Source organism: Eulemur rufifrons, chromosome 2 (genome assembly GCF_041146395.1).
Source record: "Eulemur rufifrons isolate Redbay chromosome 2, OSU_ERuf_1, whole genome shotgun sequence".
In the NCBI taxonomy this organism is placed as follows: domain Eukaryota; kingdom Metazoa; phylum Chordata; class Mammalia; order Primates; family Lemuridae; genus Eulemur; species Eulemur rufifrons.
In genome coordinates, this window is record NC_090984.1 from 123,856,743 (window position 1) to 123,879,182 (window position 22,440).

Below are 22,440 nucleotides of genomic sequence, written 5' to 3' on the forward strand. Positions count from 1 at the left end.
TAAGGAATAGAAGGAATCTAATAGGAATACACTTGTTTGTTTGCAAGTATAATAACAAGTGTCTGTGATCTTAAAAATCTGTGTTTAATATAAGTTGAATGTAGTGCCTCAAGTTTCTTACCTTTGAATCATAGAAAATAAAATTTGAGAGCTGGGTAGGATTATTGAAATTATTTGGCAAGAGGAAATTGAAGGACAGTTTGATTCCGTAGAATATTATTGAATGCATTTCTTCATTCAGGAGATAATATTTATCTCATAGGGTTGACATGAGGAATAGGAGATAGATAGTCTTTATAAAAGTCTTAGGTTCATGATTTAATGATAATACTAATAGTTAAATTTGTTGAGAACTTAGAGTGTGGGAGCTTCTTATGAGCAGAAAAGTATTCTGAGACAGTATAGGAGGGATTTAGGACATGGGAGAATAGAGTCAGAAAGTCCATTTTAAGGATTTTACAGTGTTCTAAACTTGATGATGAAGGCTGACTAAGCATTAGATGTTGAAGAGAGATGAGATTTGAGAGTATGTGAACAAACCATATAGAGCTGGCAGGAAAGGAAGGGAGGTAAAAAGATTGAGCTTTGGATGTGTTGAGTAATGGGCTGCTGTCAACAGTAGAGCAGCACAGAGATGTCGCTAATGTTTTGGAAACTGAAAAAATAGGTTACTATATAGTAGTTACTGTGGCAGGACTGAAAGGAGGTGGTAGTGATGGTGGTAAGAAGCAGACTGCTGCTGCAGAATCTCAGACCTAGGAAGTGGAGGTACCAGGTATCTCTAAAGACCTAGGTGTGGTGTGGTTGTCCCTAAACTGGAGGACTGTTTGAAAGTCTGTAGAAGTCCTTAATCCCTAGATCTTGGCTTCACTCCAGCAGCTCAGCAATTACACCTTCCCTGTCCCAGCACAGGACAAGTTTACTGTTAGAGTTTGAACCAAAGGGACACTGAATTTGAAGTGGGGAGGATGGATGGAATTATACATAATAGTGGGGTGGGGGAGAGAAGATGCATAGATTAAGTTTGCATATTGAATGGTGAGAACCTCACTCAGGTCATCCCGGAATTCTTATAGCCTGGTTTCTACCCTCTAGACAGCAGATTAGAAGATTCTTTTGGGGGAGAAAACTGGTTCAGCCATGTGCAGTGGCGCTTGCTGCTAGTCCCAGCTACTCTGGAGGCTGAAAAGCAGGAAGATAGCTTGGGTCCAGGAGTTTGACGCTGCAATTGCACTATTATCATGCCTGTGAATAGACAACTGTACTCCAGCGTGGGCAACATAGCATAGCAAGAGCCTGTCTCTTTAAAAAAAAAAAAAAAAGGGAAGAAAGGAAAGAGCAGAAAAGAAAGGAAAGAAAAGGAAACTGGCCCAGATGTAAAAGTCTACAGATGCTGACAATTGAGTGTTACTCTGCATTCTAGTTATTGCTACGTAACAGCAACAGTCATTTTATTATTTCAAAGTTGGTGATCAGGATTTAGGCACAGCTCAGCTGGGCTATTCTGGCTTGGGTTTCTCTGGCTTAAGTTGCTGGTCACTTAGTGGCTGGAGCTGGAACAGTAGGAGAACTGAAGCAGCTGGGGCTGGGCACACATCTTTCTTCATAGTCTCTCAGCATGGGCTGATTTGTGCTGTTCACACCATGGTGAAATGCAGGCTTCAAAGGCAGATATCTCAAGAGAACCAAGTATAGGCTGTATCACTTTTTTTGACCTAGCCTTGGAAGTCACATGGCATCATTTCTGCTATTGTCACAAGTCTACTCAGCTTCAAGGGGAGGGAACATAGAATCCATCTCTTGTGTTGACCTAAAAGGAAGAAGATGAGGCAAAGTTAATTTAAGTGGAGAGTTTTTTGGGGCCAAGTTTGAGGATTGCAACCTGGGAGCATAGATTGAAGTTGCCCTGAATATACACTCTGATTAGTAATAGGTTCTGCTTTTGCTTTTTTTTTTTTTTTTTTTTTGTGACAGCGTCTCCCTCTGTTTTCCAGGCTGGAGTACAGTGACACTATCATAGTTCATTGTAGCCTTGACCTCCTGGCTCAAGTGATCCTCCTGTCTCATCTTCCCAAGTAGCTGGGACTACAGGCGTGCACCATCATGCCTGGCCAATTTTTTAATTTTTTTTTATTTTTTTGTAGTGACTGGGATCTCACTATGTTGCCCAGGCTGGTCTCAGACCCTTCAAGTTATCCTCCTGTCTTGGCCTCACAAAATGTTGGGATTACAAGCATGAGCCAGCATGTCTGGCTAGCAACAGGTTTTTATTAACTTTTATTTTAAAAAAAAAAAAAAACAACTTTTTTAATTTGAATAGATTTAGAGAGTACAGTATTTTTTGTTACATGGATGAATTGTATAATGTTGAAGTCAGGGCTTTCAGTGTACCAGTCACCAGAGTGGTGTACATTGTACCCAACAGGTAGATTTCTATCCCCTACTCCCGCACCCGCCACCCCCGTCTCCCCCGTCTCCCCCATCTTAGTTTTCAGTGTCCATTACACTGCTTTATGACCATGCATACACATTGTTTAGCTCCCACTTATAAGTGAGAACATGTGGTATTTGTTTTTCCATTCCTGAGATACTTCACTTAGGATAATGATCTCCAGTTCCATCCAAGTTGCTGCAAAAGACATGTCATTCCTTTTTATGGCTGCATATTATCATGGTATGTGTGTGTATATATATATATTTTTTTTTTTTTCTTTGTCCACTCATCAGTTGATGGGCATTTAGGTTGATTCTTATCTTTGCAATTGTGAATTGTGCTGTGATAAACATTCAGGTGCGGGTGTCTTTTTGGGTAGATACCCAGTAGTGTGATTGCTGGATCAAATGGTAGATCTACTTTTAGTTCTTTGAGGAATCTCCATACTGTTTTCCATAGAGGCTGTACTAGTCTACATTCCCACCGACGGTGTTTAAGTGTTCCCTTTTCACTGCGTCCATGCCAACATGTATTTTTTTACTTTTTAATGGCCATTCTGACAGGGTAATGTGGTATCTCATTGTGGTTTTAATTTGCATTTCCATGATGATTGGTGATACTGGGCATATTTTCATATGTTTTTTGGCCATTTGCCTATCTTTTCAAAAAAAACTGTTCATGTCTTTTGCCCACTTTTTGATGGAGTTATTTGAGTTTTTTGGCAGATTTGTTTGAGTTCTTTGTAGATTCTGGATGTTAGTCCTTGGTCAGATGTATAGTTTGTAAATATTTTCTCGCATTCTCTAGGTTCTCTATTTGATCATTTCCTTTGCTGTACAAAAGCTTTTTAGTTTATTTAAGTCTCAATTATTTATTTTTATTGTTGCTGTATTTGCTTTTGGGGTCTTGGTCATAAATTCTTTGCCTACGCCAATGTCCCAAAGAGTTTTTCCTATGTTTTTTTTCTAGAATTTTCATGGTTTTAGATCTTACATTTAAGTCTTTAATCCATCTTGACTTAATTTTCATATATGGTGAGAGATATAAGGATCCAATTTCATTCTTCTGCATGTGGCTATCCAATTTTTCCAGCACTATTTATTGAATAGGGTGCCCTTTCCCCAGTGTATGTTTTTGTCTTGCTTTGTCGAAAATCGGTTATAGCTATCTAGCTTTATTTCTGGGTTCTCTTTTCTGTTCTGTTGGTCTGTGCCTTTATACCAGTGCCATGCTGTTTTGGTTACCATAGCCTCGTTGTATAATTTGAGGATAGGTAATGTGATGCCGCCAGGTTTGTTCTTTTTGCTTAGGATTGCTTTGGCTATTTGGTCTCTATTTTTGCTTCCATATGAAATTTCGGATTGTTTTTTTTCCTAGATCTGTGAAAAATGACATTAGTGTTTTGGTGGGAATTGCATTGAATCTGTAAATCACTCTGGGCAGAATAATGGACATTTTAACAATGTTCATTCTTCCAATCCATGAGCATGGGATGTTTTTCCATTTGTTTATGTCATCTGTGATTTCTTTCGTCTATCTTTCACTTCCTTGGTTAAGTATTCCTAGGTATTTTATTTTCTTTGCAGCAGTAGGTTTGTAAAGGAAAAGAAGAGGTGGTTCTCAAGTTGTTTACAAGTAATTTGCATTAAAATAATGTAAGCTATTGATTGGCTATACATTGTTATCTATATCACAAATTCTAGGAACATAAAGATAATGGATGAGGCAGTTAGGAACAAAATGTCTTTAAACAATCCCCCTCCTCATGGGTATATGGGAGGGTGTGACTGAAGTCTGGTACTCAAGTCTCTCTGGGCCTGATAAATTTTGCATACTCAGAATGCTGAGCTGTTTTTCTTTTCTCATTTGATAGGGGTTGAATCAAAGTCACCACGTGAGGAGGATGTGTAAGATGAGAGAGAATGTTGTGGCCATCTTTGGAAAACACCATCTACTATAGTTTTTTGTTTGGCCACAGTGATTCACGGTCCTCCTATATGTAAATTATCCTCCTACTATCCCCCACCACCCCCATTGTGGCATTAGCTACAAGTTCAGGATCTTATCTCCTAAATCAAACCCAGCCTTGGCCAGCTGAAGCCCCTCAGGCACAGTTCCTCTAGGTCTGAACCCATATGAACTCAAAAGAAGTAATCTGCCACTTCCACATTAAAATGGCAGACAGGTTTAGGATAATTGCTATAGACATGTCTGTCCAGAAAAGATGGAAACAACAAGCAAGCTAGTTCATAGCTTTTCTGAAGTACGTGTTGCCAGTTTCTTGATTAGGACTCAGTTTTATTGCCTGGGAATGATTCTCCAAGACTCTTGGAGTTTTGTTCCACCTTCTGAGTTAAAAAGAAATGGGTGCTTTTTATTATACCTGAGTAATTTTCTTAGCTTGCTTTGTGTTTTATAGTAGTTTCAGAGGAACAAAACCCTTCTTTCATTTTGTACTGTTATTGTCTCTTTTAGTCCAAACTGATATAATTCCTTTAAAAATTTTGTGGGCTCTTGTTCTTAAAAGGGTGGCACTTGTCCCCAAGGCCACATCAGAAGAACAAGGACAAGTGATTTGAGGAGAAGGAAAGAGAAGTTTATTAATTTGCTGGTAAATGAGGAGGTTGGCAGACTCCTGTGTCAAAGTATCAACGTACTGCTTCTGAGCCGAAATACAGAGCTTTTAAAGGGGATGGGTCTGATTAATCCCGTCTTTGGCTAACACAATTTTGTGACCTCTCCTGGGACAATTCCCTTCAGCCATTTCCCATGGTTCAAAGAACTAAGACACTCCCCTGCTCCTCCTGATCGCTGGCCTGAGGCAGGGATGTAGGTTTTAGTTCTCAAAAAGGGTGAGAGGGTTTTGAGAGGCAGAAAACATTTTTACCCTTTTTTAGGCCATTCTCTGTGTTACACTCCTTGTGTGTCAATTTATAATCTACTCCATTAGACAAATGCCACACTTATAAATCTCAAGAAGTCTTTTGCTTGGTTGGGCCCTTTGTGTCTGCTGTGGGACACCCAGCTTTAGTATTCTTAGAAGCTCTATTGTTTAATGGAGAGGATCTTTCAAACACATCTTTTTATTTATTTATTTTATTTTATTTTCATTTTTTTTTAAATTATTTATTTTTATTTTTTTTTGTTGAGACAGAGTCTCACTTTGTTGCCCAGGCTAGAGTGAGTGCCGTGGCATCAGCTTAGCTCACAGCAACCTCAGACTCCTCGGCTTAAGCGATCCTACTGCCTCAGCCTCCCGAGAAGCTGGGACCATAGGCATGCGCCACTATGCCCGGCTAATTTTTTTCTATATAGATTTTTAGTTGTCCATATAATTTCTTTCTATTTTTAGTAGAGACAGGGTCTCGAACTCCTGACCTCAGAGCAATCCACCCGCCTCGGCCTCCCAGAGTGCTAGGATTACAGGCGTGAGCCACCGCGCCCGGCCCACATCTTTTTTTTTTTGAGACAGAGTCTCACTCTGTTGCCCAGGCTAGAGTGCTGTGACATCAGCCTAGCTCACAGCAACCTCAAACTCCTGGGCTCAAGCGATCCTCCTGCCTCAGCCTCCTGAGTAGCTGGGACTACAGGTATGTGCCACCATGCCCGGCTAATTTTTTTTTTCTATAAAAAAAATAGAAAATTTTTAGTTGACCAGATAATTTCTTTCTCTTTTTTTGGTAGAGACAAGGGTCTCGGTCTTGCTCAGGCTGGTCTCGAATTCCTGAGCTCAAACGATCTGCCTGCCTTGGCCTCCCAGAGTGTTAGGATTACAGGCGGGAGCCACCGCGCCTGGCCTCAAACACTTCTTAAGATCTGTTTGAAAGGTCAATATGGAACCTTCCTAGATCTTTTTGAGATTTAAAAAAAATTTCAATCACAGTCTGGATTTGATCTTTACCACTGAGAATTTTGAGAATCATTTCTTAATTTCAAGAATCATTTTGCCCATTTTTGAGAGGCCAGGGATGAGAAATAGTTTTATTTATTTATTTACACAACCAACTAAATATATATAAATACCAACTTAAACCAGTAAATCTCAAACCCAGTAAATCTTGCCTCTTTTATTTTTAGTTTGTTTTCTCCTGCTCATCTCTCTGTTCTCCCATTTTTATCATAGGCAGTGTGAAGAAGCAGGGTGGCATTTTCAGTATTCTGCCTGAAAATCTCCTTAGGTAGCCCATGGAGTTTATTAGGTACATTCCTTGTTTTCCAAGTTTCTGCAGGCCACGTTTTTCACAACTGCATAACAGGGGTACCCTTTTCTCCAATGTACAGTAATAGTTTTCTTATTTTCCATTAAACTTTTACTGGTAGTCTCCTTGTTGAGACCCTTCAGATTTTTGCTGACAGCCTCTTAAAGGCCTTCCAGTTTCCACCTGCCACCAGTTCCAAAGCCAGTACCACGTGTTCTGGGTTTTTGTTGCAATAGCCTCTCACTTCCAGGTGCCAAAGCCTATTCCATTCACTCTTGCTGCCTGAAAAATGACCCTAAAATTTTAATGACTTAAAGTAGTTTCATGTTTTCTGTAGGTCAGAAATTTGTAAGAAGCTTAGTTGGATCTTCTGGCTCAGGTGGTTTCTGTGGCTGTAGTCAGATGGGGGAGCTGAAAGAGTCTTGGGCCTGGAGTGGTTGAGGTGGCACATGCAGCTGGGGGCTGGCTGTGCTGTGCTGTCTCCATGTGGTCTCTCTCTGTGTGCAGTAGTTTGGGCTTCTTCACCAGCACTCAGACTACTCAGATGGTGTCTCTGTCCAGAGGTATACGCTCCAAGAAAACCAGCCAGAGTCTCTTTCACCTTTTATGACTTAATCTTGGAAGCCAAATCATAATGTTTCTTCTGTAGTCACAAACTTGCCCAGGTTCTAGGTGAGTGAACATAGACCTTACCTCTTAAAGGCAGGAATGTCAGTTGGCCACAGTGTAAGAAGATCATGTGGGGTGGAAGATAAGGTGACCAGCCTTAGAAAATACACTTTACCATTACCCTTAGTGAAACAGTTAGATCTCTGTCTGATTACTTGCAGGGAAGTCTTGCCATTTAATAAGCTTATCTGTGTACATAAAATTAAAGCCTATTTTTTACTTAGTACTTCCTTCTTAACTATCTATGACTGAACAGTCAGGGATTATCAGACACATGTAGAAAACCTCTAACAGTAACACCAACAGATAAAAAAACTGAATGAAGAAACAGGAAATGCAATTTGCAGAAGAAAAGTTCAAACTTCATAAACAAAAAAGCTTAAAGAGCTAAAAGAAAATACATAGCACAAAAATAAGATGGCATAAACTAGGCGATTATTCAAAGAAAAAGAATGAGTTCTTGGAAAATAGGATAGTAGAGAAATTTTTCATTAGAAAACTAAGGAAATCTTCTAGAATGTAGCAGGCAAAGACAGATGAAAATGAGAAGGCATAATGCCTGAGCCTTGATTCGATCCTGGATTGAAAAATACTGTTTAAAAAGGAGGAGGAAATGTGGAAATATGAATAAGGACTATATACTAAGTGGTAATGAATTAATATTAAATTTCTTAAAGTGTGATAATGGCACTGTGGTTATGGAGGAGAATGCCCTTATTTTCCTAGAAGATGCATGCCAAAGGGGAGGTATCGTGATGTTTGCATTTTTTACAAGGTAGAATGCACGTGTGTACACACACACACACACGCACACACATACTGTGATGGGAGAGGAGAGAAGGCATGTTCAAGAGTGAAAGACAAAGCAATTAGGGCATAATTAGTGATAGAGCTGGGCATGGTGACTCAAACCTGTAATCCCAGCTACTCAGAGGCTGAGGTGGGAGGATTGCTTGAGGCCAGGAGTTCCAGACCAGCCTGGGCAACATAGTGAGACCTTGTTTAATGGCCTGGAGTGATGGCTCACGCCTATAATCCTAGTAGCACTCTGGGAGGCCAAGGTGAGAGGATTGCTTGAGCTCAGGAGTTCAAGACCACCAGAGCAAGAGTGAGACCTGGCCTCTACTAAAAATAGAAAAATTAGCCAGATGCGTGCCTGTAGTCCCAGCTACTTGGGAGACTGAGGCAGGAGGATCTCCTGAGCCCAGGAGTTTGAAGTTGCAGTGAGCTATGATGATGCCACTGCACTCTACCCGGGGTGACAGAGCGAGAGTCTGTCTTCAAAAAAAAAAAAAAAAAAAGTCGTTAAAAAAAAAAATTTGATGATGAATACAAGAACAAAGCAGAATGCAATACTTCAGAGTTAGTGGAATAGTCCAGGAGAAATAACATCTTAACTATTAGGTGTTCCAGAAAGAGGGAAAAGAGATAATTTATAGGAAACAATATTAAATCAATACTTTGAAATTTTCCAGAACTAAAGGTCATGAGTCTCCAGGTTGGACTACCCACTGAGTAGTGCCCAGCACTATGAATAAAATAACAAATAGATTGGGGATTTAAGAACACAGAGAAGATTCCAAAATCTTCCAGAGGGGAAAAAAATCAAGTTACAACAATGGATTAAAATGATTTTGGAGCATGCCCTCAAAATTCTAGGAGTATTACTACTGTAGTTTGAAGATACAGGCATTTTTAGACATGTAAGGCCTTTTTTTTTCCCCCCCCTTTAAAGGAAGGACGACTTCTTCCTCCTCCTTCTATATACACATTACTTTTTTTTTCTTTTCTTTTTTTTATTTCTTTTTTTTTTTTTAATTTAAAAAAATTTATTTCTTTCTATTTTTAGTAGAGGTGGGGTCTCGCTCTTGCTCAAGCTGGTCTCGAACTCCTGAGCTCAAACGATCCGCCCACCTCGGCCTCCCAGAATGCTAGGATTACAGGCGTGAGCCACCGCGCCCGGCCTACACATTACTTTTTTTTTTCTGGACCATTTGAAAATAAGTTGCAGATACAATGCTTTATTTTTTCTATAAGGTTTTTTCTTTTTCTATTAAAAAAATAACAGCTTTATTGTGATGTAATTCATACAGTTCACCCATATAAAGTGTACTATTTTGTGCTTTTGGTATATTCACTGAGTCGTACAACCATCATCACATCTATTTTAGAATGTTTTCATCACTCTTAAGGGAAACCTCATGCCCATAGTATTGACCTCCCATTTTCCTCAATCCCCCAGCCCTGGGCAGCCAGCAATCTACTTTCTGTCTTTGGATATGCTTATTCTAGACATTTCATGTAAATTAGGTCATATAATATGTGGTCCTTGGTGACTGGCATTTTTCTTTTAGTGTAATACTTTGAAGATTTATCCATGTTATAGTATAGATCAGTCCATCATTCCTTTTTATTATTGAATAATATTCCATTTTATAGATCACCACAATTACCCATCCATCAGTTGATAGACATTTGTGTGGTTTCCCCTTTCTAGCTATTACGAATAATGTTGCTGTGAACACCTGTATACAGGTTTTTAAAAATATTTGCAATAATAGGGCTTATTTCTCTTAGGAAACATTACTTGAGGATTTAATCTGACAAAGTAGAAAATAATCTAATAGAGAGGAAGATGTCAGATGTATAGGACGCGAGTGAGGAAATAAGAAACCAACAAACATTTGGTTATGTCTTGATAATTGATATATACTGTCCATATATATTTGTATGTTTCCTTAAATCTGAATGAACTCAAGAAGCTATGAGGGCAAGAGACCAGAAGGAAGTAGAAACATCTATCAAGGGTCTTGTCTTCTCTCTCTCTCTCTCTCTCTCTGTCTCTCTCTCTGGTTCCAGATGCAGATGTTGACTTGGGCTAGACACTGACACAGAAGCTTGAGGTTTCTTGTTCTGAATGCCTGGAAAGTGGATAATGAGCCTGGCCATGAGAGAATGGTATTTTTCCTGGATCTTGGCCTTTGGGAACACATGGCTCTCCATATCCTTGCTGGATTTACTGTTGGCAACACCAGCTTTCCTCGTGGCATCTTCAGTATGACTGACCAGCTTCTACTGGAAGGCAGTGCTCTGCCAGTCAGTCCCTGAAATATCCATGCCGGTCCTCCACTCCTGCCACCCCAACCAAACTGCCAGGCCCCTGTGTACAAGTTCTTATGTGGACATACACTTTTATCTTTCTTGGAAGTATCAAGGAGTGGAATTGCTGGGGCATATTTTAACTCTTTCCCACATGGTTGCACCATTTTACACTCCCACCAGCAGTGCACAAGGGTTCTGTTTTCTACTTAGCATTGCCAATACTTGTTATTATTCATCTTTTTAATTATAACCATCCCAGGGAGTGTGAAGTGGTATCTTACTGTGGATTTGATTTGCATTTCCCTGATGGCTGATCATGTTGAGAATCTTTTCATGTGCTCATGTGGAGAAATGTCTATTTAGATTCTTTCACATTTCTAATTGGTTTTTTTTCCTCTTTATAATTGAATTGTAGGCTCCTTTTTTTTTGAACATCAGTGTGTATTTTCTATCAAGAAAGGCGTTTTCCTTTATAACCACAGTATAACCACCAAAATCAGGGAATTAGAACATTGTAATAGTAATACCTCTAGTCCACAAATCCCATTTAAATTTCATCTTTTGTCCCAATTTTTAAAAGGTCCATAATCCAGTCCATGATTGTGTGTTGTTTTTAGTTGTCATGTCTCTTTAGTTTCCTTCAATCTGGAATTAATTCTTTGGTCTTTCCTTGATGGTCTTTCATGATTTCAATATTTTTGGAGAATACAGCTTGTTACTTTATAAAATGTCCACCACATTGGGTTCATCTGATGTTTTCTCATGATTAGGTTTAAATTTTTCATCTTTGGGCAGGGACATCACAGAAGAGATGCTCTGTTCTTCTTAGCAGTAAGTACCACCATGCCCTGCTTTCTCTTGATTTTAAGATGGTATCTTGGTATCTATCAAGGTTCTCCATTGTAAAATTATTTTTTGTACTTATTAATTAATGTGTAATAAGTATTTTGTGAGGAGAGTTTGAGGCTTCTGTTTCTCTGCCATTTATTTATGTCAGTATGGACTCATGGTTTCCCATTTTATTCAAAGAGTTACAGTCAGTTCAGTCATTTTTTTCTTTGATGCTCAAATTATTCCAGATTTGGCCAGTGGTAGCTCCTTCAAGCTGATTCCTGTGTCACTTTGACAAATATTCATCATTGTTTGAATGCTTCTTTGCTTTCTGGTATATCAAACTGACGTTTATCTTGTATTCTCCCTGCCCCATTCTAGCATCAGCTTTTTCCCCTAAGGAGCAGTCATTCCTCCTTTGGAATGGAGCATAGTATTATAGAAACCAAGATCTGGGCACTAGATGTGTTCATTGCTGCCAGGATATCATTGCTTCTAGGCCTCTCAGTGGGCAGAACTGGTAAATAGCTCTGTGTGTATACTTGTATCTATTATCTATTTCTATACCTATACACCTATGTGTATAAGAAACTATGGAATAATGACTGTGCAGGTATTGACCAGATTGGCAAGTGAAGACAGGTTTTCAAAGAGATGTCAAGAAATAAATAAATGATAGATAACCTGGTATGTTAAGATTTATACTTCTGGTGGAAGTTTGGAGGTGAATTAGTGACAGCTATATAGAAGACCAAGCAAGCAAAAAAAGACAGTTATTAATTCTAGTTAAAACAACTTGTGCAAGAATGGATTTGTAACAATAATGTACAAAGTGATTCAGCTATGAATACTATTTACATAGTCATAAGCAATGAAAATAAAAATATTGATTAAATAAACACATTATGCATATTGTGTGATTGGAGGAGGAGAGGAGTTGTTTGTATAAGAAAGCCAAATCCTCTTTCTCTGAATAAGATATTGAATTGATAATATTGAAACTGGAAATAAAAATCAACAGCAGCTTAAGCATATTTAGAAATACCAGAACAAACAGCTAACAGAGTTGAAAAGGATTCCCCCTGCAGGGTAAGGAGAGAGAGTGCCATACCACTGAACTTGAGGGAACATTTCAGGAAATAAACTGAGGAGAAAAAAATACCCTGGGGCCCTTAGGAGGTAAACAGCTAGTGTGGTATCACTTGTGGATATCTAGTTTGCTTTTTGGCTTCCAGCACCTTCCCCTCCGCCCCCCCTTTTTTCCTTCCTTCCTTCCTTCCTTCCTTTTTTCTTTTCCTTTTCCTTTTCCTTTTTCTTTCTCTTTCTTTCTCTTTTCTTTTCCTTTCTCTTTCTCTTTTCTTTCTCTTTCTCCTTCTCTTTTCTTTTTTTTCTTTTCTTCTCCTCTCCTCACTTCTCTTCTCTCTTCTCTTCCTTGGATTCTGTAAACCTGCACCTCTTGAACACCCTATCTTTGAAGGGGAATTTCCCATCTTGCTAGTCCAGGCTGCAAGGTAGGAGCTTTTGTGCTTTCCCACCTTTCCTTGTATTTAGTCATAGGCATGTGACTTTTGTTCCGTGCACCAGGGGAAGGCTAGGATTGGGAAGCAGGTGATATGAAGTAGGCAAGTGTGGCTGAAAGATATCCAGCTTTCAGGGGCAGCAGGTGCATGTGCTGGTGTCCACTGTCCAGGGCCCTTGTTGAGTGCAGCAGCTACAGCAGTAAGATTTCCCTGAAGCAGTTTTGTGGGATAATTTTGGTGGTATTCTGGCTGCATGGCCTCTAAATTTGGTTTTCTGGCTCTCCTAGAAATAATGTGAGCCATTTAGTTGCTTAAACTAGCTAGAATGGGTTCCATTTACAGTAAAAATCTGGCTAATGAAGAAATTGCCCTTAAGGGTGTTCCCCAAGAAAATGGATTGGTTATCTAGCCTGTGTATGAAGGCAGCAAAGAAAGGAGAGAGAGCCTAAAGAATCATAGTGATCAGTAATGTTAGTGACTGAGATTAGTTTCTTAAGTCAGTATATTGTTAAAAGTTTGAAGGATGGGAGGGGGAAGAAAGTGAAAAAAGCACACACATTCTACAAACCTGGCCAACACCAACTCCATTAAAAAACAAAACAAAATAGGATACCCTTAGCTCATGGGAAAGGGAGGTTTGACCTCAAAGCTGTGGTCAGGGATAAGCCTTTTAATTTATCCATTAAAGGAAATCTAGAAGGTAAGTCCAGTCCGCATTTTACTGATGGAGGAAACTGAGTCCCATATAGTTTTTGAAATTTCTATATCCATGTAAAAGATTGGTTATTCTGCAATTGTGTATGAAGGAATAAACATTTGGGTTATTGTACTCTCTTCTCATTGATATTATGTGTATTCTTTACAGCTGAGTTAGAAACTGCCTTCTGAGATGTATTAACAATGTGAGACTCATTTTAGAGCTCTTAATCTTAAATGTTTGATGGTTTGCCCTTTATTGAATAGCTTAATTACCTTCTTAATAATAATCACTGTGTTAGGCAATGAGACATAGACTCAGTAGAATCCAAATATCTTGAGAATCTTCTCATTTTAAAAATTAACTCCTAATTTACTAGCAGCTGATGGAACCATTGTTGTTGCACAATAAATTGTTGACTACAGTCTGTTAAAATTTGACAGTAAGTTTGGAGTATTGCTATTAATATGGGGTATAGAATTTAAAAATAGTTTAAGAAACTAAAGTAGAAGTGAATTGATATGAATACGTGTATTTGCAAAATCAGTGGGTTCCCTAGTTATATACACAGCTGAATACGTCTGATTTCTTGTGGCTGAGGGTCACTCAAGTTGATTATCAATAGGCCATTTAAATAAAAAGAAACCTGTACTGGAAGATCTTTATGCTGAGTTGGCTTGGAATAAGTAGGAATTTCCAGGTCTACTTTAGATGAGAGCCTTGTAATTGAGTCTCTTAAAAGTGTCCTTATAGGCCGGGCGCGGTGGCTCACGCCTGTAATCCTAGCACTCTGGGAGGCCGAGGTGGGCGGATCGTTTGAGCTCAGGAGTTCGAGACCAGCCTGAGCAAGAGCGAGACCCCACCTCTACTAAAAAAAAAAATAGAAAGAAATTATATGGACAGCTAAAAATATATATATAGAAAAAATTAGCCGGGCATGGTGGTGCATGCCTGTAGTCCCAGCTACTCGGGAGGCTGAGACAGGAGGATCGCTTGAGCTCAGGAGTTTGAGGTTGCTGTGAGCTAGGCTAATGCCACGGCACTCACTCTAGCCTGGGCAACAGAGTGAGACTCTGTCTCAAAAAAAAAAAAAAAAAAAAAAAAAAAAAAAAAAAAAGTGTCCTTATAATTGAATCTATTCCTGATGTCTGGCCTGATTATTTTAAGCTCCTAGTATGTGCCCGAACATTTGTGACTTGTTTTGAAACTGAGGCCTAGAGAGAACTCTCCTTCAGTCTAGGCAGAACTGGGGTTCCATTCCAGGGCTGTTATACTAATACTAAACCAAATAAATGTTTGCTGCATTAAAGAATGACTGAACAGTGAATACCTTGAGTCTTCGATGTCTAATTACCTGAGTGGAAGAAATGCCGAGAAGTGAATTACGGGCACCCTCTCCTCTACTTGTCTTTTGGCAGTGATTAGATTTCCCAGACTTATGCCTAATTCTTGTGTCCTCACATTCAGTGCATTCTTTATGTGATTATTTTTGTTTGTTTCTTCCTCACATTGAGCTTGCCTATCTGCTTGTTCCTCTGAGCAGTCTCCCCCCCCCCTTTTTTTGGTGACAGAGTCTCACTCTGTTGCCCGGGCTAGAGTGCCGTGTGCCGTCAGCCTAGCTCACAGCAACCTCAGACTCCTGGGCTCAAGCAACCCTACTGCCTCCCGAGTAGCTGGGACTACAGACATGCGCCACCATGCCCGGCTAATTTTTTTTTATATATATATTTTTAGTTGTCTAGCTAATTTCTTTCTATTTTTTTTTTTTTAGTAGGGACGGGGTCTCACTCTTGCTCAGGCTGGTCTCGAACTCCTGAGCTCAAACGATCCTCCTGCCTCAGCCTCCTAGAGTGCTAGGATTACAGGTGTGAGCCACCGTGCCCGGCCTGAACAGTTCCCTTTAAGTATTGTGTACCATCCACCCACATCTTTATTGAAGTATTTTATTGTGTCCTTTCATTGAGACTCTAATTTGGGTGAAAAATCTCCAAGTTGCATTTCTTTCTAGCATATTTTGTTTTTATCACATAGAATTAGCCTCCCAGCTGAGATATTTTTTGATAGATACATAACAACCACCTGTTTTAACATTTTCTGTCTTCTAGTTGACAAGAATATTACCACTGATAAATAATGAATACTTAGAATGTATAACTATGCCCATAAAATGGGAGGGGTGTGTGTGCAAGATTTGAGGGGAATGTGGAGAAAAAACTGTTTGGAAATACCAGCTGTTGAGTTTTATAGTGTTTGTCTTTAGTAGTTCTTAAAAGGCCCATGTTAGATGATGGTTATAGCCATCTATATAATATGTGGATTTCATTTTCGGTTGGGTACTTCAGTAAAACTAAAGAATAGGTAAAAGATGAAATTTAGTTCTAATTTGAGCTAGTCATTTAATAATTGAGTATTGCCTCACAGTAGCTATGGGGTTCTGGTGGTATACCCCTTTTTGTGATCTGGGAGACCTAGGGGCGGGGGTGTTTGTTGGACCCGCAGTTCCCTGGCAGAGGGTTATGATGAAGTACGATCTGTGTAATTTAGAATTGGTGGTCTTGGCCAGACCTCTTTCCCCGTGGTTGACTTTTTTTTTTAGTTAAATTTTATTGAATATTTGGATAGGCAATACAAGCATATGGTACAAAATTAAAAGATGCAAAAAGGTTATACACAATGAGAAGTAGATTTCTTCTGCATTCCCAGCCTTCCATTTTCCCCTACATGGAGGCAACCATTTATGTAGTTTCTTTATGTGTTGACGCTGGCTTTCCAAGGATCATGTTTAAATGCTGGCGAGTATCTGACCTATTGTACTTTAGAATGGCAGGTAGCTGAATGACTCCATGGGCATTTTTCCTTAAGAAACTCACTGGCTTTCCCTTTATAATTTGCTTTTTTTGCTTTATCATGACATTTTCCTATGTTTTTATAGTCTTTTAATTTTTAAAGTACTGGCTTTGGTATCTATTTCAGAAAATTGTGAGGATCACCAGCTAATGTTTGTAATAGTATCTAGCACATACTAGGTGATCAATAAATATTCTCTTTTGAATTGTTCCTCCTCTGCCTCCCACTGGTAGTATGTATAAAACAATAAACTCTGGTCAACTAAGAGGAAAAAAATCTGTGAACCAGGTAATGCAACGGATCCCAGAATTTAGATTAAGTTTGTGTGAGTTTATGTTTCTTAGTATACTCATTCATTTGAGTAAAAACAAATTATCTTCATTCTTTGAAATCATTTTACTGAGATACTTTTAAGAGAAATTTTCTGAAGTTTACTCTTACTTTTCCCCTCTTATATAATTTAGGTTGACCATGTAAAGCTAAAAGACATACAGACTAGAAATTTATGGAAAAAAAAAATTTTTTTTTTTGAGACAGAGTCTCACTTTGTTGCCCAGGCTAGAGTGAGTGCCGTGGCGTCAGCCTAGCTCACAGCAACCTCAAACTCTTGGGGCTCAAGCGACCCTTCTGCCTCAGCCTCCCGAGTAGCTGGGACTACAGGCATGCGCCACCATGCCCGGCTAATTTTTTCTATATGTATTTTTAGTTGTCCATATAATTTCTTTCTATTTTTAGTAGAGACGGGGTCTCGCTCTTGCTCAGCCTGGTCTCGAACTCCTGAGCTCAAACGATCCGCCCACCTCGGCCTCCCAGAGTGCTAGGATTACAGGCGTGAGCCACCGCGCCCGACCTGAAAAAATTTTGAAGATATCTTTGCAAAGTGTTCCTCATTGCAGCAGTGGATGCTGATGTGTACATAGTGTCAGATTTAGGGTTTCCCACCTGTATTCTTCTGGCGAATCCTTTTAGGTAACTTCATGTCTTTGTGTTTAAGGCATACTGGTTTTTTGTTAGATTCATTAAAACCCAAGTTTTTTAATCCTAATCTAAGACTGATTTACTTCCCCTTGGAGCTAATTTATTAACTTTTCTAATGAAGTTTTCTTTGCTTCAAATTAAAATTGATATTACACAGGTGTTACAAGGATTAATTAGTTAATGGTTTCTGAAGATGAAAAGAACTTTATAATTGGTATATAATTAGAGTGTCGTCACCCTGGAAAACTATCTGGAGTATAAAACAAAATTTCTGGTCTTATCTATCCTTTTTGATATTAGAAGTTTTGGTTTATTTATCTAGTGAGATTTTAAACATCACTTTACTTGTTTACCCTCAAGATCTGATAATTAAGGACAAAATTTAAACGGTGCGGTTTCTCATTATATTGCTTCTCTAAAACAAGTGCAAGCTTTTTTTCCTTTCTGATGGGTGATCTTTCTTCTAAAAAAAATGAGCTGCAAACTGCAGATTTAAAGTTTGTCTTCTGTTTTTAAATGTTTATTATATTTATGACTTCTAATTCTAGGAGTTTTTAGAGTGTTACTTTCTCAGGAACACAGTGGCTGCTGACAGCCCCCCCCCCCCCCCCCCCACTTTCCTGGACACTGGATTATCAGACCAGGTTCCACTCATGTTTGTTTTTTTTTGTTTTTTTGTTTTTTGTTTTTTTTTTTTTTTTGAGACGGAGTCTCACTCTGTTGCCCAGGCTAGAGTGAGTGCCGTGGCGTCAGCCTAGCTCACAGCAACCTCAAACTCCTGAGCTCAAGTGATCCTCCTGTCTCAGCCTCCCGAGTAGCTGGGACTACAGGCATGCACCACCATGCCCGGCTAATTTTTTCTATATATATTTTTAGCTGTCCATATAATTTCTTTCTATTTTTAGTAGAGATGGGGTCTCGCTCTTGCTCAGGCTGGTCTCGAACTCCTGAGCTCAAACGATCCACCCACCTCGGCCTCCCAGAGTGCTAGGATTACAGGCGTGAGCCACCGCGCCCGGCCTCCACTCATGTTAACATCTTATAATACATTACCATAGTATGCTTATCAAAACCAAGAAATCAACACTGGTACATTATAAGCTCCAGACGTTCAGATTTCACTAGTTTTCTTGTTAATGCCCCTTTCTGTTCTAGAATCCAGTCAATCCGGGGTACCATGTTGCATTTAATTGTCATGTCTCCCTAGTCTTCTCTGGTCTGTGACAGTTTCTCAGTCTATCCTTTTTATTCATGACTTGAGATTTGGAGTTCTGGTCAAGTATTTTATAGCATATCCCTCAATTTGTTTGAATTTTTTCTCATGAGTAGACAAGAGTTATAGATTTTTTGGGAAAAATCCAGAAATGCATTGGCCCCTCTTATCTCATTGGAGTGTGTATAGGGAGGGGGACGTACGTGCTATCATCATTATTTATCCTTATTCCTGGTGATGTTAATCTTGATTACCTAGCCAAGGCAATGTTTACCATGTTTCTCTGCTATATACTTCCACCCCACCCCCCCCACCCCCACCCCTACCCCCACCCCCACCCCCATCCCCATCCTTACTTACTCTTTGGAATCAAGTTTCTAAGACCAGCCTACACTCAAGTGGGGGGAATTAAGTTCCATCTCCTAGAGGGGATTATCTGTATAAATTATGTGAAATTCTTCCACAAGGAAGCTGCTTTTCCTAGGAAATGTCTTTGCCCATTTTTTCTTTTGGCTTATTGGGCTTTTTGATGTTTTAAAAAGAAGCTCTTTACATAGGCTCTCCATAAATTTTTGGATAAATTGTTGAAATTAGCTATTCGTCATCGCTTCTCGGCGTTTTGGCTAAGATCAAGTGTAGTATCTGTTCTTATCAGTTTAATATCTGATACGTCCTTCAAAAAAAAAAAAGAAATTAGCTATTCGTGTATGAACAAGTAGAGTTGTTTTGTTAATAGAAAGTTACATCACCCCCACTATCAAAACAAATGTATCTTTATCTAGTCAGCATTTATAAATATCAAGGTACCAGAATCATTAGGGCTCATAAAATCTTACATCTTTGTTTTGGCTACTGTGGTGGCAGGTAACATTAACAATGAAAAAATTCACCTTATTTTACCAGAAATTCCTGCGAAGTGCCACAGGATAGCAGGAAAAGGAGCCCGTCCTGGTATGCTTATTTATTAAACAGAAAGATCTGGGGTAAATATTATCAGGTGTGGTCAAGAGAACTCTGGGCTGGAACAGAGATGGGGTCCTGCGTTGAAGATTTGTCCTTGACATGGTATCACCTTGGATAAGACACGTCAGTTGTAAGTTAAGCAGACACCATTTGTGAAGTTCTTTTTAGTCAGCTTCTGGAGTTGCATGAATTTGGGGGTAATTCTTGTAAGGTGATGTGAGATAGTATCACATGGACAGTATGGGGAGGTATTTCCTGCTGCTGTCTATAGAATGGATTTGGATTTGGAGGCAGAAGTTTGGTAAAGGTGTTACTGCAACCTGAACAAGCCACTTAGCGCCTAGACAAATGTTTGTGAATGTCGCAGAGAGCTATAGCCCAGAAGCATGAAAGAAGTTATGTTCAGTTATTTTTAGGTGGATTTTTTACTGTTCTTACTCCAAATACTGGCTTTCATAATAACAATCAATTGTTTGGTGACTAGTGTGCCTATGGTGTACAAAGGCATTTATTTAGCTAAGCACCTTATACATATTATCTCATTTAATTCTATCATTGTGAGCTGGAAATTCTTTTTAATCACCTGTTCCAGATGAGAAAATAAAGCCCTTGTTCTTTTTTTTTTTTTTTTTTTTGAGACAGAGTCTCACTCTGTTGCCCAGGCTAGAGTGCCGTGGCATCAGCCCAGCTCACAGCAACCTCAAACTCCTGAGCTCAAGCAATCCTTCTGCCTCAGCCTCCCGAGCAGCTGGGACTACAGGCATGCGCCACCATGCCCGGCTAATTTTTTCTATATATTTTTAGTTGTCCAGCTAATTTATTTCTATTTTTAGTAGAGACGGGTGTCTCGGTCTTGCTCAGGCTGGTCTTGAACTCCTGACCTCGTAAAGCCCTTGTTCTAAGGCATTTTTCTAGTGTCTTTACGATTTGTAGGTGGCAGATTTGGAGTTCTGTGATGGTCTGAGTTTTGAGCCCATGTAAACTTAGTTCATCTTAGTGAGTTTTCTTGTGTATATGCTGATTTTAGCTCTAAGAATATGATGTGTACAATATGTGTGATACTTTTTTTTTTTTTTTTTTAAGAGAGAGGGTCTTGCTCTGCTCCCCAGGCTGGAGAGCAGTGGCACAATCATAGCTCACTGCAGCCTTGAACTCCTGGGGTTAAGCCATTCTTCCCACCTCACCCTCTTGAGTAGCTAGGACTATAGGCATGTGCCAGCATGCCCAGCTAAAAAAAAAATTGTTTTTGAGACAGAATCTCGGTTTGTTGCCCAGGCTAGAGTGCCGTGGCATCAGCCTAGCTCACAGCAACCTCAAACTCCTGGGCTCGAGCAGTCTCCCTGCCTCAGCCTCCTGAGTAGCTGGGACTACAGGCATGTGCCACTAAGGCCGGCTAATTTTTTCTATGTATATATTTTTAGCTGTCCATATAATTTCTTTCTATTTTTAGTAGAGACGGGGTCTCACTCTTGCTCAGGCTGGTCTTGAACTACTGAGCTCAAACAATCCGCCCGCCTCGGCCTCCCAGAGTGCTAGGATTACAGGCGTGAACCACCGCGCCTGGTCTGCCCAGCTAAAATTTAAAAAAAAAATTTTTGGAGACGGAGTCTCGCTGTGTTGCCCAGACTGGTCTTGAACTCCTGGATTCAAGTAGTCCTCCTGCCTCTTCCTTCCAAAGCACTGGGCATGAAAATTTGAACAGATAACTTTTGCATAGGTTACTTTTTGGCTAAAATACATATATATTTTTTTTCATATTTGGTATGATAAAATTAACTTTTCAGTATATTCTCAGTCAAGAAAATGATATGCCTTTTCTATGACTAATATTAAGAAGTTGACACCATCTGGCTTCTGCTATTGTTAAAATGTGATATTAGCAGATTAGTATGCTAATGAAGAGATTGCATGGTAATTTTCATCCTTTCATCTTCAAGCATAATATTAAGGATAGATGTTTCTTTAATATGGTATGACTTGTGTAAATTACAGTCTTACAAATTGGTTCAGATTTGTTTAAAAATACGGTAAAGGAGGCCGGGTGCGGTGGCTCACGCCTGTAATCCTAGCACTCTGGGAGACCGAGGCGGGTGGATTGCTCAAGGTCAGGAGTTCGAGACCAGCCTGAGCAAGAGCGAGACCCCGTCTCTACTAAAAATAGAAAGAAATTATCTGGCCAACTAAAATATATATAGAAAAAATTAGCTGGGCATGGTGGCGCATGCCTATAGTCCCAGCTACCCGGGAGGCTGAGGCAGGAGGATCGCTTAAGCCCAGGAGTTTGAGGTTGCTGTGAGCTAGGCTGATGCCATGGCACTCACTCTAGCCCGGGCAACAAAGGGAGACTCTGTCTCAAAAAAAAAAAAGGTAAAGTTATATCAATGATACTGCTCAGCTCTTTTTCAAAGGGATAAAACACTATAAAGAGAGACTGTGGGAGTGGAAATCTAATAAAAGCCTCACAAATCTAGATTAGTTACAGAAAAGTCCGTTAATAATTATGTAGGCTTTTAAAAATCTGACTGGTAGTACTGTTTTTTGTTCCACTAAACGATGGGATATTGGTTCTATCTTCTTTCATTAAACTGTGGTATGGCAGTGGCTTTATAGTCTCAACACTCCTTAACCTCATAAGACTCAGAGGGATTAAAATAGTTTGTCATTAAGAAAAACTTAGTCAATAATATAATCATTTACTCTGAAGCACTACCAGGAGATTACTTCCAGGTAGTAGGTGCTCTAACTAAAAGTGACCACAGGGAGTTACAGGAGCATGGGACAGACACACCTGCAGGTGAGATGGGATAAAACAAGCAGCTAACGTGTGTACCATTTCCAGTGTATGGTTGAAGAGAGTTTGAGTCTCTTTTTGCTGGACATTTGAATTCTTCCAAATTTATTGCCATTTTTAACAGCACTTTGTAGATGAACTTTTGCATAGCTCTGATTTTTAGGATAAATTGCTAGAGGCTTTTGCAAACATTGCC

The 22,440-nt window shown here is 39.5% G+C and overlaps 1 protein-coding gene and 1 pseudogene across 2 annotated transcripts in view; both read left to right on the forward strand.

Moving 5' to 3' along the window:
- RCOR1 (REST corepressor 1) overlaps positions 1–22,440 on the forward strand; it is a 117,323-nt gene that overhangs the window by 35,767 nt on the left and 59,116 nt on the right. The window lies entirely within an intron of this gene.
- LOC138380951 (U2 spliceosomal RNA) lies at positions 19,094–19,192 on the forward strand (annotated as a pseudogene).